This window comes from Ursus americanus, chromosome 10 (assembly GCF_024610735.1).
Source record: "Ursus americanus isolate L20-20 chromosome 10, mUrsAme1.1.p, whole genome shotgun sequence".
In the NCBI taxonomy this organism is placed as follows: domain Eukaryota; kingdom Metazoa; phylum Chordata; class Mammalia; order Carnivora; family Ursidae; genus Ursus; species Ursus americanus.
The window spans coordinates 48787020-48808271 of NC_142136.1; the positions used below are offsets into that span (position 1 = coordinate 48787020).

Below are 21252 nucleotides of genomic sequence, written 5' to 3' on the forward strand. Positions count from 1 at the left end.
GCGAGAGATGTAGATAATGCGGAAAGGTGCAGAAATTGCAGAATCAAGTCTCTTTCTCCCCTCTAAAAATGTAAAATAAGAAAACAAAAGCTATGCATCATTTATGGATGCCCCAGGATAGCCTTAAATTATGCAATCCACATACCCATGAAAAGTTGCCTAATGTATTCCCCTACTTCATGATACCGATGGTCCCCTCAGCAAGCGTGCACGCCCACGCGCACACACACACACTCACACTCATTCACTCTCCCAGACGAGTTGGAGAAGCAGGCCTGTATCTACCAAGTGAGTAACATTCATTTCTAAAGCAAATAACACCAGTGAGCAGGGAAGCACAAAGGTATTTGCTAACGAAATGCTTCTTTTATCAACTCAGTGGTCTTCCCTGCTTAGAAAGCTTCTCAAACGTGCATAATGGGATTAAAAGCACTCTCAATAAAGTTCATTACCTTAGTGGTCCTTCCCATCTTCTTGTGAAATTAACTGTATCTCCTCTATGTACATCTACTTAAGGTAGTAATTTAATGGCAATAACGGCTGTATCTAAGAGGGTTATTTTTCCCTTGGATCTGCTTCCCCCTTAGAGATCTCTTCATGTTTAGATTAAAAACCAGAAACACCATTTTCTGTTTTAGGTAAATGAAGAAAATGACATAGGAGAAAAAAAAAAAAGACCTTTTAAAGCAATAATCCTGGAAAATGAGAACGCCACAAATACTTTAATATGAATGCCCAATGGGGAGGAAGAGGAATGAACTAGGTATGTTTTATACTAATCTCATTTTTATTTGGTACTTCATTGCATGCTCTCCTCTGTTCCCCCAACTCCACCTCCATGCACACACACAACCTCACTCCACCTGTTCTGGCAAATCACATCCACTTTCCCTATTTTCAGACACACATTCAAGGCAGGTATTCTTCAGCCGTGTTAGATAGGAGTTTTACCATAATGGTGATTTCCCTTCCTTTTATATGGGCAGGGCCTTGATTTTTCTTTTCCACCTTCTCACACTTGACTCTGGAGACCGAGACTCTCCCCAGCACTAAACAGCAACTTACCAAAACTAATCATCATCCCATTGATTAGTGGAGGTAGGCATGTGACCCAGGTGTTCCCAATGCCACGGGAGGTGTGCTGAGGAAGCAGGATGCTGACTCCGGATTCCTATGCCAACAATGGGAAAGAAAGCAGCCTTTAGGACGACAGTAGAGGATGAACACAATCGAGTCTGTGATGACTTTAGACCCTGGGCTCCACTAAACCTAGAGCCCTGACCTTTAAATAAAAGTCAGTGATGTGGCCAAGTGGATCCTAACCCACACCTTTGCTCAATGGTGTGTAGGAGGAAGCACAGATGGCTTCAGATCACGTTCTCCTCCACTGCCAGCTACTTCCAAAACCTAACACTCTATGTCGCGAACTCAACATTATCCTATTCTAATTACCCATTCTTTTCTCCTTCACGTACACTTACTTATCAAGTAAGATGTACAGGATTGTGTATCTCTTGAATCAACCTTTGTAAATGGAATCACATTCACTATTTTATTTTTTTTTAAAAGATTTTATTTATTTATTCGACAGAGAGAGAGCCAGCGAGAGAGGGAACACAAGCAGGGGGAGTGGGAGAGGAAGAAGCACGCTCATAGTGGAAGAGCCTGACGTGGAGCTCGATTCCAGAACTCCGGGATCACGCCCTGAGCCGAAGGCAGACGCTTAACCGCTGTGCCACCCAGGCGCCCCTACATTCACTATTTTAGTTCAGCCCCTCATAACTTTTTTCTTGGAGTCTTGTTACAGCCTCGTAACTCCTCTCTTTCAAATCAATCCTTTACTCCGCCTGTAGCAGGACCATGTAAATTTCAAATGCAATAGGTCCCTATGCACAATTGCACCCCTACACATCTCTCTGCATTTAGGTTCCAAGCAAAGCTTTTGTGTGGTCAGTAGGCACATCTGGACCCATCCTTGAAAAATCGAGCTTTTCTTACCTTTCTTGTCTTTATCCTCAATCATCCACCCATAGTGAAATAGCTATACATCTAAAATTTTGTTATTTCTTGCCTCTGAGCCTTTGTACTTTGGTTCCCTCTGCCTGTGTTACATGTTCTTGCATCAATCAACTGCAAGTCTAGTTTATCTCAGCGGGTTACTTTGTAGGTCAGTATCTGAGAAGCCATCTCTCCTGTCCTGACTCCTGCTTTCGTTGTGGGTCCCCCTTTCTCTTCCCCTATCACACTCTACTTGCCTCTTACATAGTGCTGAGCACACCGCCCGCTCTCTCTTGTTTGTAAATCTTCTCCACTAGATGGGCTCTTTTCGGATCTGGAGCACAGCTTTACCAACACTTCCTACCACACCTAGTACAGAAGAGGCTCTCAATAAATGGTTTGGGATAAAATAATATCTAATGGTCACCCAACTTAAAAAATAGTACCGTAAAAGGCAAAGAGCTAGTTAGCGGTATAAACGCAAGTAGAATCGAGAACTCTTGATTCCCAGTCCCGTTATCTTTTTATTACAATATACTGTTTCAGATTAGGTTTACTCTGGACCTTTGTGTTTAAAATTCAGAACTGTCATTTAAGACAAATAGCTTCTTCTGAGGACTTTACCAAAGCCTTATAGTTAGAATGGCCTGAGGCAGATCTTTTAACCTTCCTACCATCCTCTTTTTTATTTACAAAACAGGGGTAATAGTATTGCTCATCTCTTTTTACTAAGAAATGATTAATGCAAGGGCCAGTGAAACCAATATCCACGGAAATGATTAAAAGCGAGGCGAAGACTCAGAATATCCGGATGCCCCTCTTTGCTTTGCTAATATCCTTCTGTGTATTTACTGAATACGAGAAATTCAACAACAGCACAACTCAGTACACTTCCCTATAATATCTGAGAAAGTGACATGAAACAAAGAATCACAAAGCCATCACCTATACACACTTCACCCTGTTACAAACTGGAGTTCAACATCTATTTCCCTGGGTTTACGTATCGGGCAATAAGCCCTTGACCTTGTAACATGTTACATTCCAGTGCATGTAATCAATTCTATGTTTGTATGTTTATACCCTGAAATGTGGCGCATTTTGATTCTGCTCAGTATATGGTAGTATAAATGCAATGATTTTATGGGAGAAGATCATAATTAGCTGGAATTAAGTGAAATCTGTGTTGTCTTTCAAGTCCGAGTATTTTAAGAATGACCGGAGCTATGTTGCTATGTAGATAAAAACAATATTCTCTAGACACTCATTTCTTACATTTCAGTTTCTCCTCAGATTTTACCTTAACAGAGAGGCCTTTCTCAACCATTCTATTTAAAATGGCAGCTCCTAACCCACACCTACACCCCATACCTACACCCCGCCCCCCGTATACAAAGGCTTATTTTCTTTCCTGGCTTTAGATGTTTTTTTGTTTTTTTGTTTTTGTTTTTTAAAGATTTTATTTATTTGAAAGAGCATGAGAGAGAGAGCACGAGAGGGGAAAGGGTCAGGGAGAAGCAGACTGCCTGCTGAGCAGGCAGCCATTCAATGCAGGACTCAATCCTCAGGACTCCAGGATCATGACCTGAGCCGAAGGCAGTCGCTTAACCAGCTTTACCAACTGAGCCAGCCAGGCGCCATTTAAATGCTTTCCTGCTACTTATCGTCCCTGTATCACAACACTAAGTAACACACCATTTATTTTACTTATTTACTGACTTAGTGCTTGTCTCTCTTCCCAAAGTGTAAGTCTCACGAGGGGAGAGGCAGTTTGGGGATTGTTTTAGGCCACATTAGCAATGCCTAGAACAGCTTCTAGCAAGGGGGAGGTGCTGGATAAATATATGCCGAGATAATGAGTATCTTCTACTCCATAGATTGGGAGACTCTCCCAAAACAGGACCTTTTTATCCTATGACCTCTGACCTGCTTTTTCTCCTGACGCTTTTTTTTTTTTAATGCATCACAGCTGAAATATGTTTAGTGCCTTCAATAGTCATTCTCTAAATGGTTTGAGCATCCTCACTAATTTCCATTAAATGCTGCCACAGCTTCACTAGATGATAAGCATTTCTATCATGGTATCCTACTATCATTGCAGTATTCAGAAGTCTTCCCAGGCGTGTCCTTTGGAATCTACAGTCTCTGACCAAGCATCTCATGAATGGGGATACACAACTGATAAGACGCTAAAAGAAAATTAACAGGCCCACATTTTATTTCACTGCTTTAAAAATATATATATATATATCCTCTGAGATATAAAACATGATGATATAAGTTAAAAGAACAGAATCTTCCCCTGGCTTACAAAGTGCTCTCCCAGCCCTGTGTTAGCTAGTATTGGCAGCCCGAGTACCACTTGAGGAAGATAACACAGGAAAGTTTGTTTCTAAGACAACAGCATTTTCTTTCATGTCTTATGCTACAGTCGTAGTTCCTCTTACCTCAAGGATCACCTGGAATTTTGCCTAAAATAAAATGGTGTAAATTAAACCAAACAAATAAGTATCCTTTCAAAGGCCCAAAATAAATAGAATTTTACTGATTGAAAGTATTACAATAACTTTGGAACAATTTATATTGAGCTACTGTGACAAAGAGGCAAAATTCAAATATTTAAAAACAGACTGCATTTTCATCAAGGTAGGCATTGAAGGGAACACACCTGCTAATTTTAAAAGATTACTTTCCTGACAATATCCAAAAATAACACATTAGATGTAAATTTCAGACCTTATTCTATCATCCTTCTCAATACTGTATGAGCTTACTCATCCCAGGCCCAAATTTTCTTTATAAAATGGAAAGAATAATACTGCTATATTTGAATGAAGTAAAAGAACTCAGACTGAAAAGAGCTTTGAATCTTCTGTGTAAAAATTTTACGAAAACCTACAATAAATTTAACACCATGAATAATTCACCATTGATTCCAAAAATAATCCTTGCAGACTTTAGTAGTAAGTTCTCTTATTCTATATAAATGTTAACACCTCCATTCTATTAACAATTACATTTCAGTCTTATGAATATTAGCAGAACATGTGTTGTTAAAAATGATTTCAAGCATGCTTTTCTTATATCAAAAAAGGAGAGAAAAATACATATTTGGGTTGAAGGATTTTTTAGAAGAATTACCTTTGCATAGTTTAAAACTAAGGTGTATACAGTACGACTGTGTAATAAATTAAAACCCATCCCTTTTTCCTCCACAGCACCAATTTTTCCATTTACAACCTTAAGATTATAAAATAATTCAATAAAGTTTCTTTTGTCTTTTTTTATTTGAAGTTACTTATAAGTTCACGTCAAGAAAAGCTACGCACGAGGGCAGAAAATGGTTGTGATAAAGTCCAGGGATAATTAATAAGTACCTGCCATGAATAAAGAAGAAAGTAGGGAGATAAGACAATAATACAAGCCAGATTATGATAAACGCCAAAAGGCAGACACAAACAATGTCCTAAATGTCTCAAAATGTGAACAAAAGATCCCTTTCTTTATGCTAGTGCTCCTTCCAGTCTGAATTACAACACAGGCAAAGGCTATTATAAAGGTTAACAGAAAAAAAAAAAAATCAGATCAGAGCATTGTATTATTTTCAATTTATCCTTGTAAGACCAAAAACTACCAAATATGCACTTTATTTTTTTGAAAGGTTTTCCAAGACGTGTTCCTCCATTCTCTTTTGTTCCTTTCATGGGCCTAACAGTAAACCTCGTACGACTGTAGTTCTCTCCACTGACAGGTGGGCACTTCACACCACCTTTTGTTCTTTCTTTTTCAACACGTGTGACTGCTCTCCTAGCCAAGCCAATTTAAATTATTTGGGGAATAAGATTTCATTAAACACTACATCAAATGCCTCACTGAGATCAATACATATCACCTCCACTATATGGCCTTTATTCACTAATGCTATAGTCCTGTCAGGACCTGGAAACAAATAGGTGGTTCATAATTTACATAGGACATCCGTGAGTCATGCTCAGCTACCCTGAGTTTCCACATATGGCTTTAACATTTCTTCTTTTACTTTACTAAGGAGAGGATTAGAATGTATTTGAGTAGGGGCGCCTGGGTGGCACAGCGGTTAAGCGTCTGCCTTCGGCTCAGGGCGTGATCCCGGCATTGTGGGATCGAGCCCCACATCAGGCTCCTTTGCTATGAGCCTGCTTCTTCCTCTCCCACTCCCCCTGCTTGTGTTCCCTCTCTCGCTGGCTGTCTCTATCTCTGTCAAATAAATAATAAAAAAATAAAATCTTTAAAAAAAAAAAAAAAAAAAAAAAGAATGTATTTGAGTAAAATAGTCAAATTGAATCTGCTTGCCTATTTTCAAAAGTGAATGACATTTTGCCTATAATGTTTTATATTTGTCAGGTTCTGTGACTTCTGAAAAGTCAATCATTCTTTATTTGATCATGTATTCATTTCCTTACACAATTTCTATCCATTATGTTGTCAGGTTTTCACAATGAAAATACATTTTATAATTGAATTACTTTGGTTTAAATTAACATGCTCTGTATATCCAATTATCTAGTGGTTGAAAAATTTTTTTTACACTTCAATATTAAATATTTTGGCTAAATCAAAAAAAATCTGTCCACAAATGCTGCTTTCAATATTCTGAATAATTTATAATGATGGCGTCAATGAACTCACAGAACGTTAAATGTCAAGGCAGTCTCACCCAAAAGCCCTGACGTCAAACACTGTGTGTTGAGCCACTGGCAACAAGGGAGCTTAGAGTAAGTGGGGACTCTGGTTACTGAGGCTTTGCCAACACAGACTCTCTTAGCTGAGATCAGGAAGGGCAATTCAACAGGAACTATTAATATGACGCACCGCCACAAATTGCAGATTTTTTTGGTCTAAAATTGTTGGTAATTTCTACATATCTCTAGTCTGCTTTTAAACCACAAACTCTGAGCTCATCAGGTCTGCTTCCCACATCTCAACGTCAAGAGTGTTACTAGGATGAAACTATAGAAAGACAAATTACTCATCGATTAATAAATATGTAAACTTTTAGAACATCTGAGCAGAAAGAATGCCTACAGGACGTTTGCTTTAGCTTCCTTACTTTGTAGGTAGGAAGAAGGGTTCCACTGATGCCAGGGGCCTTTCTCCGAGTTAGCACAACCAATTAGAAGCAGGAGCAGAACACAGTATTTACAGTATTTCTTGGGAATACGCAGGTTTGGTTCTAGAGCACCGCAATAAAGCAAATATCACAAAGGGGGCCAAATTAATTTTTTGGTTTCTCAGTGCATATAGAAGTTATGTTTGCACCATACCATAGTCTATCAATTGTGCAACAGCATTATGTCTACACAATACATATCTTCATTTAAAAATACTCCATTGTGACAAAATGCTGACCATCATCTGAGCTCTCATTGGGCTGTCATCTTGCTGGTGGAGGATGGCGTCCTGATGTTGATGGCTGCTGACTGGTTGGAGTGGTGCCTGCTGAAGGCTGGGTGGCTGTGGCAATTTCTTAGAATAAGACAACACTGAAGTCGGGCACAGTGACTCTTCCTTTCACAAACGATTTCTCTGTAGCATGTGATGATGTTTGGTAGCATTTTACCCACAACAGAACTTCTTTCAAAACTAGAGTTAATCCTCTCAAAACCCGCCACTGCCTTATCAACTACGTTTATATAAGAGTCTAAATCCTTTGCTGTCATTTCAATGATCTTCACAGCACCTTCACCAAGAATAGATAGTATCTCAAGAAGTCACCTTCTTTGCTCATCCATAAGAAGCAGATCCTCATCTGCTGACGTTTTACCATGAGACTGCAGCAATTCAATCCCATCCGCAGGCTTCACTTCCAATTCTAGTTTTCTTACTCTTTGTACCATAACTTCCATCACTGAGGTCATGAATCCCTCAAAGTCATCCATGAGGGTCCCAACTCCTGTCAATACTGGCATGTTAACCCCTTTCCATGAATCACAAATATCCTTAATGGCATCTAGAATGGCGAACTTTTTCCAGAAGGATTTTGGTTTACTTTGCTCAGATTCATCAGAGGAACCGCTATCTATGGCATCTCTAGCTCTATGAAATGTATTTTTCTTATTTGAGCAAGAGAGCACAAGCAGGGGGGAGTGGCAGAGGGAGAGGGAGAAGAAGGCTCCCCACTGAGCAGAGAGCCCGACTCAAGGCTTGAACCCAGGACCCTGAGATAATGACCTGAGCTGAAGGCACATGCCTAATCTACTGGGCACCCAGGCACCCATGAAATGTATTTCTTGAATAATAAGACTCGAAAGTCACAATTCCTTCTTGATCCATGGGCTGCAGAATGTTGTATTAGCAGGCATGAGAACAACATTAATCTCACTGTACAGCTTCATCAAAGCTCTTGGGTGGCCAGGTGCATTGTCAATGAGCAAGTAATATTCTGAAAGTCATCTTTTTTTTTCTAAGCAGTTCAACAGCAGGCTTAAAATATTCAGTAAACCATATTGTCAATGGATGTGCTGTCATCCAGGCTTTGTTGTTCCATTTAGAGGGTACAGGCAGAGTAGACTGAGCATAATTCTTAGGGGCCCTGGGATTTTTGGAATAGTGAGCACTGGCTTCAACTTAAAGTCACCAGCTGCATTAGCCCCTAACACAGGAATCAGCCTGTTCTTTGAAGCTAGGCATTGACTTCTCCTCTCTAGCTATGAAAGTCCTGGATGGCATCTTCTTCCAATAGAAGACTGTTCCATCTACACTGATAATCTGTTTAGTATAGCCACCTTCATTCATGATTCCGGCTAGACCTTCTGGATAACTTACTGCAGTTTCTACATCAGCACTTGCTGCTTCACCTTGTATTTTTGTTATTCAGAACACTAAAATTTTCTTCATATTGGCAAGGAGGTGGCTTCATTTTCTTATCATTCATATGTTCACTGGAGTAGCATTTTTAATGTCCCTCAAGAGATTTTCCTCTGCATTCATATCTTGGATGTTTGCTGCAAGAGGCCTAGCTTTCGGCCTGTGTTGGCTTTCAACACACTTTCCTCATTATCTTAATCATTTCTAGCTTTTAAAGCGAGACATGCAACTCTTCCTTTCACTTGAACACTGAGGCCATTGTAGGGGTACTGGTTAATCTAATTTCAATATTGTTGTGTCTCAGGGAATAGAGAGAGAGATGGGGGGACGGCCAGTCAGTGAAGCAGTCAGAACACACACATTTATTAAGTTTGCTGTCCTATATGTAAGTAGCTACTGATACTCCAAAATAATTACAATGGTAACAAAGATTACTGACCACAGATCACCATAACAAATATAATAAAGTCCAAAATACTGCGAGAATTACCAAAATGTGCCACAGAGACGCAAGTGAGCAAATGCTACTGGAAAAATGGCACTGACCGACTTACTCCACACAAGGTTACCACAAACATTCAATTTGTAAAGAACTCAATACCTATGAAGGACAACAAAGCGAGGTGTATCTGTACTGATTTCAAGTCTGGGACTCTATCGATAATACAATACTATTTCTTCATTCTTCAATAAGGGAAGCATTAACGTGGATTTTACAGAATTCAAAATCCCTAAGAAAAACTGTTACATCTACAGTTCTTTACAGAAATTTTAGAATCCCCAGGTGTACTGATGTAGAGATAAACTATATTGAAAACTTGCTCAAAATTCATTGCTATAGCCTATATTTAAATTAAGTATTTTGCTCATTATATTCAAGTTTATAAAGAGAAATACCTGGAATAAATCAACAGAAGCTAGTCTCTCTCCTTACAAAATCTCATTCCACCACATGTTTTCAACTCCCATCTACATGGTACTTATTGAAATCTCTGGATCTGCAGCCCAAATCTCTCTGGCCCTCCAGACCTCACTATGTAGTGATCAACACTACCTAATGACCATGAGCACCTCAAACTCAAAATATCAAAAGTAGAACTTATCCTCTTTCTCCCACACGTCACAACAAAACCAAAGAAACAAAAATCAGGCCCGGCTTCTCTTCCTTATTCGCTAATACTAGAGGATAGAGCGAGCATCCATCCATCAAGCAGCCCAAAGCTAAGTTCATTCATCAGTGCTTCCATCTGTGTTTCTTCCCACATGGAATTAGTCACCAACACTTGTCTGCTCACCTCCTATATACCTCTCCCCTCCCCGAGAGCTCTGTCTGGGCCCCCACCCTTTCTCCATCCTTCTATCCCCAGATAAATCACACCTCAGATCCTTCACATTATTCTCCTGGATTAGAACAGTGGCTGAATTGCGATGGCACCATTTTCATTCTAAAACAAACTTAAAACCTGAATTTCTCTACTCTTAAGAGCATAGCATAACGTACAGAAGTTCAATTATTATGTTACATACCTGAAACTACTATAATGCTGTGTCAACTAATTTTTTTTTTTTTTTTTTTTTTTTTTTTTAAGGAAAACCTCAATTTCTTCTCATGGTCCAAATTCTTTACTATGGCACACAAGGACTGTCATGATCTGACCCTGGGTTACCTCCAAAACCTCCTCCTTTCCACTCCTGCTTCACTACTAAATCCTTTCCCTGCGTTTAACTCCTTGCAGTTCTCAGAAGGTTATGTGCTCTCTTTCATGTTCAGACCTTCACGGAGTGTATTCCCTCTGTGGGGGATAATCTCCCTTTCTCTAGGTCCTTGCCACCTGACCCCGCCCCTTTTAACTGAGCAAAGATGCTCTTCCTTCAAATCCAGCTAAGCCCTATCTTTTTTAGGAAGTCTTCTTTGACTGCCACGGATATATCCGATGCTGCTCCTAACAGTTTCCATACAAAATTAAATACTTCTCAATTCGTAATTAGCATACGCCATTGTGTTTCTCCATTTTGAAGCCAATTTTTCAATTTCTTTTAAATCTGCTGGAACCCTACAGTCTCTAATTCCTCAAAACAAGGAAATTGGATTAGATGACCTTCAACATACCTTCCAAATGTAAATATTTTATATTTTTGATAGCATAAGTACTGATTTTAAGGCAGAAGAGGATTGATTTCTTAAACATGTATTATGTATAAATTATTTAACATTCATGATCTCATTTAATTTGGTATCAGTGGGAATACCTAATGTTACAGTAACAGAAATTCACTTTAAGCTAGTTTAAATAAAAAATAAGTGTATTATCTCGCATACACAAAAGAAACCTCTAGAAATAAGAATTAGCTACATGTACAACTGAATCCAGGGCTCAACCAGTATCTTCAGCACTTGTTCTTGGATTCATTTTTGTCTCTACATTCCTTAGAGTTAATCTATTAGAAACCGTGCCTTGAACAGCTAAAGCTTGTCATTATCATTCATCTAATTCCAGGAGAAATAGAGTTTTTCTTTCCCAGTTGTAGCAAAAGTCTCATGACTGGATCTTACTGGACCTATTTGTGCCATACGAATAATTTTCTGTGACTAGAGATAGTGAAAAGCAGGATTAACCAGGCTAGGTACCCAGCCCTAACAGCAAACAGTAATGGAGTCAGGCCCACCCACAGCTTACAGTCTGAAATCAGGGTAGGCTTTGCCACTGAATAATAAACTCATTAGAAAAAGATTTATGATGGCTAGGCAAAAATAGGCCACAGCCTGCAAGAAATTATAACAATTTGTGAGGTTGGTATTATTATCTCCACTATTTTCCCGATAGATTAGGGGTCAGCAAACTTTTCTTCAAAGGACCAGAAAGCAAGTATTTTATGCTTTTTTGCAAGTCACATTTGGTCTCTGTCACATTTTTTTTTTTTCTACAACCCCTCAAAAAGGTGGAAATCTTTCTTAGCTTAAGGGATGTACAAATACTGGCTATGTGTCAGATTTGACTTCGGGTCATAGTTTGCCCATCCCTGCACTAGACAAGTGAGTAAGCAGAAGGCAGAAGCCATGTCTTCTCGGTAGGAGTATTCCCAGGACTAACACACAGTGAGTGCTCAGTAAATGTTTGTTTGCTGAATAAATTCAGACTTGGATCGATTCAATTGAGAACTGGAAAGAGAAAATGAATTTCAGACTCATTTCATATAGAGCATTAGAATAACCAGAAATGGAAGCTCTTTCTTAGAAAGTTGATTAAGTGCCTTTGACCTCAACTCCCTGGGGAAAACCAAGTTGGGAGAGAAGGGAAGGGAGGAAGAGAGAAGAGTTGTAATGGTAAAGAAAAATTCTTCATGCAGTTATTAAAAACCACAGAGAATGCACAAGAGTTGACTGGCAGGACCATAGAGGGGAAAAAGCACAAAGGAACTGGGAAAACACTCTCCTGAGGCAGTACCTGCCTAAAGTACAAGCTCGTGGAAAGGAACCACTGAGAGACAGGTGGGAATGCCTTTCGTTGTGTTTTTAAACACAGATCCACTCTCACATACGCCTCCAAGCTCCTGAAGGCTAAAGCTCTCAATTCCCTATGGCCACATGAAGACATATAGCTGTAGTAACAATCAGGGAAAATGGAATTTTCATGAAAGCTGCACCAAAATAGTATAGGAAGGGAAATTACTCTGTATTAGGGAGTTCTTTAATTTATGTAGTATTCAGTATTTTATCTTACTTTACTGAACCTATGTCTCAATTTGATATAGGTCACTCTACCACCTCCATTATTCCATGTCATTTTTTTCCAGCACTGTGATTCCAATCAGCCTCACCTAAATGCCCAATCCTTCGATCCCAACATCTTTTTCATATTAGTCATTCCCCCCCCCCCTTGAAGTCTTCTTTTCTTCTTCACATAGCTTATGAAAGCACATGAGTGACTACATCCAATCTTAGCTCCTTGCTCCTCCTAGTGGCTGAACTGGTGGCCCCCAAAATGATATGTCTAGGTCCTAATTCCAAGGACCTGTGAATGTTATCTTCTTTGGGGGGAAAAAAGTTTTTGTAGATAATTCTGTGAAAGATCTTGAGATGAGGAGATCATCCTGGATTATCCAGACGAGCCCTAAATTCAATGACAAGTGTCCTTAGGAAAGACACACAGAAGACAGAGAAGGTGATGTGAAGACAAATCTGAATGATGTGGCCATGAGCCGGAGAGGAGAGGAGGAAGAAAGTGACCAGGGGCAGACACTGGAGTGATACAACCACAAGTCAAGAAATGCCAACAGCAACCGGAAGCTGGAAGAGACCAAGAACAGAGAGTTCAGCTCTGCTAACATCTTATTTCAGACTTCCGACCTCTAGAACTACGAGAAAATAAATTTATGTTGTTTTAAGTCACCCAATTTGTGGTCATTTGTTACAGCAGCCACTGGAAATTGACACACTTCTTTTCTTAGTGTACTCTGGGTCACTTCAAATGTCCACTTCCTCTGGACCTTACCACCCCATGCACTGAACATAGCTGGAGAAAATTCACAACTCATACCATTTTAAGTCCATGACCACAAACTTCCCTGGGCCATTCATTGTTCTTGCTCTCCTTAACAATGATTTCTTATCCTCGCTCTTGGCTGACAATCCTACTTTCTCTTTCACGGAAAATAAATAGAAATCAAATAAGTTTTATAGCCTCTCACCCTTCAGTAGGTACCCATTTATCCTAGATATGTAGATCAATTATTTATACTCCTCTCTAAATACCTAAAGACAATCCCCTCCGTAAGTGGATCCATCCCTTCTTGCCTACCAAAGTTCAGGACTCCAAAAATTCTTTATTTCTTCTACATCGTGTTCTCTCTACTGAATCATTTCCTTCAGTGCACAAATATGTTCCTCTTTATTCTTCCCTTTTGTAGCAGAACTCCACTAAGTTGCCTGAACCTACCCACTCCAATTCCTCTGCTCTCATTTTGTGGTCCACTCCAACTGAGGTTTTTCCCCACTACTCAATGATCAATTACTGCCATGTTTAGTTAAAACTTGCTATTTTGGTTACTATTGTGGGCCTCTATGGTATTTCCTGCCCAGCACTCTTTCCCTTTGCTTGGTAACTCACAGCTCTCCATTTTCCACATGGCTCTAGAAGGAACTGGTATATTTGCAGTCAGATTGTGAGGTCTTGTGTAATCAGTTTTGAAAGTACACTGTTGTCTAAGATCAGTCACTCACTGCCCTTCCTCTGAAATCACAAAGTAGTAGGATCACAAGCTATGACGGAACACAGAAATCCCCTCCAGTTATATGGAGGAAATCATTCTGTAAAACAACAATGACAACAAAAATGAATCCCTCGATCAGAAAGATACAAACAAGAGAGATGAAGAAAGATGGGGAGGAGTTGGGGTATGAGGACTGATACCTAGTTCTTGAAATGCTGGTCATTCTAGTTTCAGACATTCCCAAGTTGGGACTGCAAACCCATGCCACTGACACAGATTATTCAATTTCTCCTTGGATTCAAGACCAAATTCCCCTCTCAGATTGTTTTTTCACTGGCAAAAACACATTTTTTCTTATTTGCAAATTCTGCATTTGTAAAATGGAGAATTACAACCTAACAAGGCACGAGCACTGCATTAAGATACTCCAAATTGCAAACCCTATCCCTACAAGATATAATAACGTTCAAGTGGGCATGTCTTGGAAAGTGAAGCTGAGTTAATTAGACAAACCTCGGAGCAAATAAGTGAAATAAAATATTCTACCCTTAGGAAATACTTCTAAGAAATAAGAATGACAATCTGAAATAAAAATGAGTGGTGCCAATAGATCCATAAGCCCTTGTTTTCTCCATGTGCTTTAAGCCAAGGTTTGCAATTTCAAAAGAGTATAGGGTCCCAGGCAAATAATGCAAATGAGGATCCTGAGCCGGACATTAAAAAATAATAATAATTCATAGAAATGGTGGTGACTGCAGAAAATAGAGGCATTTTTCCTCACAAGGGACAGGTTCTGCTCAGCTCCAGCCATTTGTCACCACTTCTATACCCTTTCAGAAGAAATCCAGAAATTCTCGTTTTATGTGAAACCTCTATAAATATCAGTTCAAGGTTTTACAAGAGTGGGCAGGCCACATGCAGGCCCCGGCATCCACTGGCAATCCATGCTTTAAACTTCCGTGGGTTCTCCAGGACCACTGGTGAATTATGAACACAAAGAATCTGACACATTTGTAGTGGCCTCCCAAGAAAGCCCTTGAAGAAGTTTTATTTTCTTTCAGTTCTTTGATATGACTGACTTCTTAAATTTCACATAGACTAAGTTGGATACTTTTAAGTTGTGGGGTCAGGAGTTACTCCCACATAGTCGTATGTGTAAGAAAAACGTGGTGGTGTTTTAAATGTATTTACTCCGTAACCAATCTGCCCATTCCTCACAGAAGCACATTCAACTGGATAGTGTAGATAAAAAAAATAAAGTACTACAATCTACTACTGCAGGCTTTTTTTTTTTAATGATTTTTTATTATGTTAGTCACCATACAGTACATCCCCGGTTTCCGATATAAGGCTCGATGTACTACTGCAAGCTCTTTAGATAATTCATCTTTGAGGGGAATAATGTTGTCTTATGTATTACCTCTTCTTCCCCCAACTCTTTGTGGAGATGGTATCTGACTACATGGCAAAGGGCGCTTCTGTGAGGAGGGCTTCGCTCCTTCCAGATAGTCTTCACTAGCTCTCTGGTCATCTGCTAGGATGTCATTTGCCAGTAGGGTTAAGTGGACACCCTGGAGGTATTCAATCCCTGAATCTCTGGCTGGAGAAACTGTGGTATGTCCACAAATTCAAGCAGTGTTCCTAGGGAAGTCCCCATTTGCCGACAAGGTCCACTTTGTCTTTCTGGCTCTAAAAGTCTAGCAGTAACTCCTCTGTGATTTCCTACCCGGGTGAGTTGCAGGGCAGCTGCTGACTTCGAAGCCTTTCCTCTCAGCTATAAGAACCCCCAGCCCCCAGCATGCTTATCAGCCAGCGCACTAGGCTTCCCCCGCCCACAGGCTATGAGGGAATTCTCCCCACAGTGTCCCCTGCGGATAATGAAATCAAAGACCCTCTGGTCTACATTTTCCCCTCTACCTCACCAGATGGCAGAAAAGTCACTTAATGTCAACAAGGCAGAAGACCTAAACAGGGGTTAAACAAGGCCCCTTCCTCACTCTACCTCCATAACAAGATGAACGGGGACAGGGAGGTCTGGACTATAAGTTTCTGCTCCCTTTAGTAAGAAAATTCTATGATTAAGAAACCCAGGCTTCTGATAATTATAGAAGTAAATGAAATTTAGAAAATACTTTTCCCAAGCCTATTGCCTTACTGAGGACCTGAACATCCTATTTTGGGTGTCAGAATACTGCATTTCTCCCTTTCTCTTCACATTCATGCTATAACATTCCTCACAGTCTTGGCAGCAGGCGAATGCATCAGGCTAAATATGGTGGAGGTCAAAAACAAGCAAGTTAAAAGCCCAGTAAGAAGTAACTCATTACATGTAGGTGAACAGTTACCTAGAGTAGGTGTTTCAAGCATAGTTCAGATGTTCTACTAAACAAAACTGAGGCACAAATCCTTGTTTGTACATTCCAGCCCTAAGCTTGAGACTGAACCCATATTAGAACACTGATAAGAGCTGGAGATGGGGCACCTGGGTGGCTCAGTCAATTGAGCATCAGACTTTTGGTTTTGAATCAGGTCATGAACTCAGGGTCCTGGGATCGAGCCCTACATCGGGCTCCACACTCAGTGGGGAGTCTGAGGTTCTCTCCCTCTCCCTCCACTTCCTCACATGAGCACACATGCTTTCTCGCACCCTATTTTTTTTTTTTTTTTAAGAGCTGGAGAAAAATATCCTTTCTACTCTGGTCACTTTTAGGATGGGATTCTTGCTTTACTCTACAACCTTGCAACCTCCTCTGATGTTTAGTAAATGGTAACTTGTATCAATAGCGATAAGCTTCTTTTTTTCTTCCTCAACACTGCGTCATTTTCTACTTGCTCTTGAAAATTTTCTTTTCATCTAAAATTTTTTGTCATTATAGTATCAAAGAGGTTTTTCCATGGCAACATATCAGTGTTATTCTCTCATTAAGTTATATTTATTTTAATGTGTTTATTAAAATTTTAAAGTAAAATTACTTACAAAAGCCATTTTTCATTTTAATACTTTTCCTTTTTGAACTTTGAAGGTTTACTTTTGATTGATTTTTAATGACAAAGCCATCGTTCTTCCATGTTAAATTGATACTTGAGTACTCTATTTTTTTCTTAGGTGATGCACCAGAATTAACCTGAACATTTCTTTGATGTTTCAGCGTAAGTATTATTTCTCAAAATCTGCTGCAAATTATGCTTTTGTTCCATAGCAAACATGCTGTATTCATGGACAGGTATAATCTGAAACAAATGGTCTTTTCTTAAACTTTCCTTTGAAAGGTAATTAATCTCATTCGATTAAGAATAAGCACCGCACTAGCAAACCAAACTTTAAATTTCATTATGAGCTTCCTAATGTCTAAGGGACCTTAAAGAACATAGAGTAACTCTGGGCCATATTTTTAAACAGCCGACAGAAAACAGACACATCCTCACACCCTGAATTATATTTTAGGGAGTGTGAAAGGAATTAGGTGGATTATTCTTTTTTATTGTTTCACAGATATTTTTGTATGAATACTCAGAAGAAAGGAAACCCTGGTGTTTCCAAATACCACCGCTTTTTTAAATGCCAACATTTGCAAATCCAGCAAAACACTGATTCCTGTGGATCCATATAGACGCCAACACATACCATGCCTGACACACACTAACTTCTTACAGAGGATTATATCAGAGTTCAATAATATCCACTCTCCCCGGACCCCTACCCCAGAGGAGTACTCACCCCCATCCCACTGGTGCTGCACTTGGCCACATGATGTGCCCTGGCCAAGGAAACAGGGGTAAAAGTGAAAGAGCCACTTTTGAGTGGACTCTTTAAGGGTCACTGAAAGTTTAGTGAACCACCAAAAAAGGTCACTGAAAGTTCTCCTTGCCTCTTTGCTATGGCATGACAACAGCACGCCCTTGTAAGAGGTGCTCCTTCAGAAGAGACTCTGGACAGTGAGGGGGGAAACGCAGGCAAAAGAAATGTAGCTTAAATGAAAATCCCCTTACAGCCTGTAGCCCATGGACAGACACCTGAACATGCAGAGTATGACTTTCCTCAAGGAAGTGGTGGCTGCCCTAGTGCCTTAATGCTTAAAAGTAACTTCATCTTGGCAGCAGCTGGTCCCTCAAGGTCCTGAGAGCCTTCCAGATTCCTTGGAGACTTGTGCTATCCCTAACCCCCACTCATTAAAAAGTATACAATCAGTCACTGCTCACAATCCCAGTGTAGCTTCTTCTGCCCACAGGTGCTGTCCTGTAAGTAGGGAAGGGGTTAAGGTAGAGGCAGGAGAGATAGGAAGCCCCTGACTCCCTTGACTGGGCTTTGAAACTATTCGTGGAAGGTGGAGCTGCTGAGACAGAGTGGAAGCAGATATAAGGGAACAAAACAAGATAGCACAAGAAACTCAAGGAAATGAGCTTCCCAGTCTGTTCTCAATAAAAGTCCGCCACTAAAAGCCCTCAACGGCAACCCATTCGGGACCCCTCTCACTCTAGAGAGCTCTTCTTTCCTTTCTGCTCTCCCTTTCACTTAATAAACTTTCACTTCACCTCATCCTTTTGTGTCGGCGAGATTCATTCTTTGACTCCGTGAAACAAGAACCCTGCAATCCTGCAACATCAGGACCCATGGTACAGACCACAAATTGACCCACGGCCTGAAGTAGAGCTGCTGCAGCCAATCCAGATTGGTGAATGGGAAATCAGAATGCCTTTCTGTCAACCACTAGCATTTGGGGAGCTGGGTTCATAGCATCACTACAGCCACACCATGTAAATAGAGAAGTTGATACCTAGAAGATGTGTCGTGGAAGAGCAAAAACCTAAAACATGTGTCATGCGGCTCTGGAGCTGAGTGGAAGGCAGCACAGAAATTTATTTTAGGCTAGGCAACACTTTATGGCCAGATAGTCGGCAACACTGCCACCTGAAGTAACTCAGAAGGCAGAAAATACACCTCAGGAATCTGCAGGTTTGGGCAAGGAGATTTTGAGACAGAATACTGCTGGCCTAGGTGGCTTGTTACTAGCTGCAATTGATAAACATCTTGAGAAAGGAATGCGCTAAGAATCAGCCTATTAAGGAGGAAGAAAAGGGAAGGAAAGAATCCAAATATTCCTGAACTTTTGGAGTTCAAAGATGCAACTGATTCTCATCTCTGGCCTCTTCAGCCTTTAAATGATGGTCAGATTGAGAGAGAGTTGGGGAGAAAGACCAGTCTAAGGCAAGACTCAAGGTCTTTGTTAAGACCTCTGATTGGATTAAGATGTCTGCCAGTAATTCCCACCCACCCCGAATAAGATGGGTCAGTGGAAAGTGACTAAGAACATAATCCACAGAAGTCTAATAATCTCAAAATGTAAGTCTCTGGGGCGCCTGGGTAGCGCAGTCGTTGAGCGTCTGCCTTCGGCTCGGGGCGTGATCCCGGCGATCTGGGATCGAGCCCCACATCAGGCTCCTCCACTGGGAGGAGCTCCACTCCCCCTGCTTGTGTTCCCTCTCTCACTGACTGTCTCTGTCGAATAAATAAAATCTTAAAAAAAAAAAAAATTTAAGTCTCTAGATATATTGACACAAGGTGGTGAGTGGAATCAAATATATTAAAACCTTCGGGAGAGTTCTATTGCCAAAAGTGCTGTCAAGCTAGACCAAAAAAAGACCGACTGTTGGAGTAAAACAATGACTGGCCCCCAACTTTCTATGGACAAGGGATAGACTGAGAATGCAGCTCAGCACCAAGGAGGGGCCTTTCTTCCATGCCTCCCTCGGATGTTAGGAAGAAGTATCGTGGAGCAGGAAAGCCCACTGCGAGGGCTGAGTCAAAGCCTTGGAGAACAATGAACTTAAGAGCTTCTCACAGGACAGAACTGGAACCTATCAAAGAATGTCACTGATACCCAGAATAAAGGGCTTCAGAATATCTGCCCAGTAGGCTTTCACAATAGCTATCAATGACTACTGTGTGATGCCCTTTCTTCCCCTCTTTGAATAGGAATGATTATTACATTTGGCTTTCCTTTGTATTCTGTGTGTTGGAAATGTAGGGGGAAGATAATTTTTCTTTTCAGCTTATAAGTTTCTACGATGAGTTGAATTCGCCATCGTACACAGACCATCACAAAATGTATGACTCAATATTTGTTGCTTATATAAATGAATGAAATAAAAGTCAGCTGAAGTGGTGCACATACACTTCACAACTGAATACAATTGACCTTTAAGGTGCTGACTTCCCTGTGCAACTGAAAAATCAACGTGTAACTTTTGACTCCCCCAAAACCTAACTACTAATAGCGTACTGTTGACTAGAAGCCTTACTGATAACAATTAACACATTTCACAGGTAATGTATTAGGTTTATTATTTAAGGAATTCTTACAATAAAGCTAAAAAAAAAGTGTTAAAATCATAAGAGAAAATACGTTTACAGTACTGTACCGTATTTATCAAAAAAAATGTCCATGTAAGTGGACCTTCAACCCATGTTGTTCAAGGGCCAACTGCATTTTGATCAGAAGAGTTTACTGTACACAATTTCATCATTTAATATATTCATTCAACAAATATTTACTGATGAATAACAGTCCTAGAATCCTCTAATTGTTCCCCTTCTCTTTCCTCTTGACAAATAGAATCCATCATCCACATAAACCATCAAATTGATTTATCTAAAAAGCAGAGCTGACCACATTGGACACGGCTCTAATTAAACCCAAGGTGTATCTTCTACCAGCCAGAGGACAAAGTTCCTACTCCTTTATAGGTCATACAAGATTCTCCACGAAATGGTTTCTGCATTCATTTTCAGTGTTTTCCTTTTTCCTCAAAATTTACACTTATAAATATTTTTTTAAGATTTTATTTATTTGACAGAGATAGAGACAGCCAGCGAGAGAGGGAACACAAGCAGGGGGAGTGGGAGAGGAAGAAGCAAGCTCCTAGCGGAGGAGCCTGATGTGGGACTCGATCCCATAACGCCGGGATCACGCCCTGAGCCGAAGGCAGACGCCCAATGACTGCGCCACCCAGGCGCCCCTACACTTATAAATATTAAATTGATGGGAACAAACAGCAGTTGTTTGAGGATTCCCAAATTTACCAATTTTACTAGACGTATCCATGCACCACAGAAGCGACCTGACCAAACCAAGTTGGCCTCTGAGATTATTTCAACAGGAAATCTAAACAAGAAGTGATGGATTGACAAGGACATCC

At 40.2% G+C, this 21252-nt stretch overlaps 1 long non-coding RNA gene across 1 annotated transcript in view; it reads right to left on the minus strand.

Annotated features, from left to right (window-relative positions):
• LOC148109360 (uncharacterized) overlaps positions 1-21252 on the minus strand; it is a 530362-nt gene that overhangs the window by 473334 nt on the left and 35776 nt on the right. The window contains exon 2 of the long non-coding RNA XR_015725941.1: positions 1066-1171. This is a non-coding gene — a long non-coding RNA (uncharacterized LOC148109360). The remainder of the gene's footprint in view (positions 1-1065; positions 1172-21252) is intronic.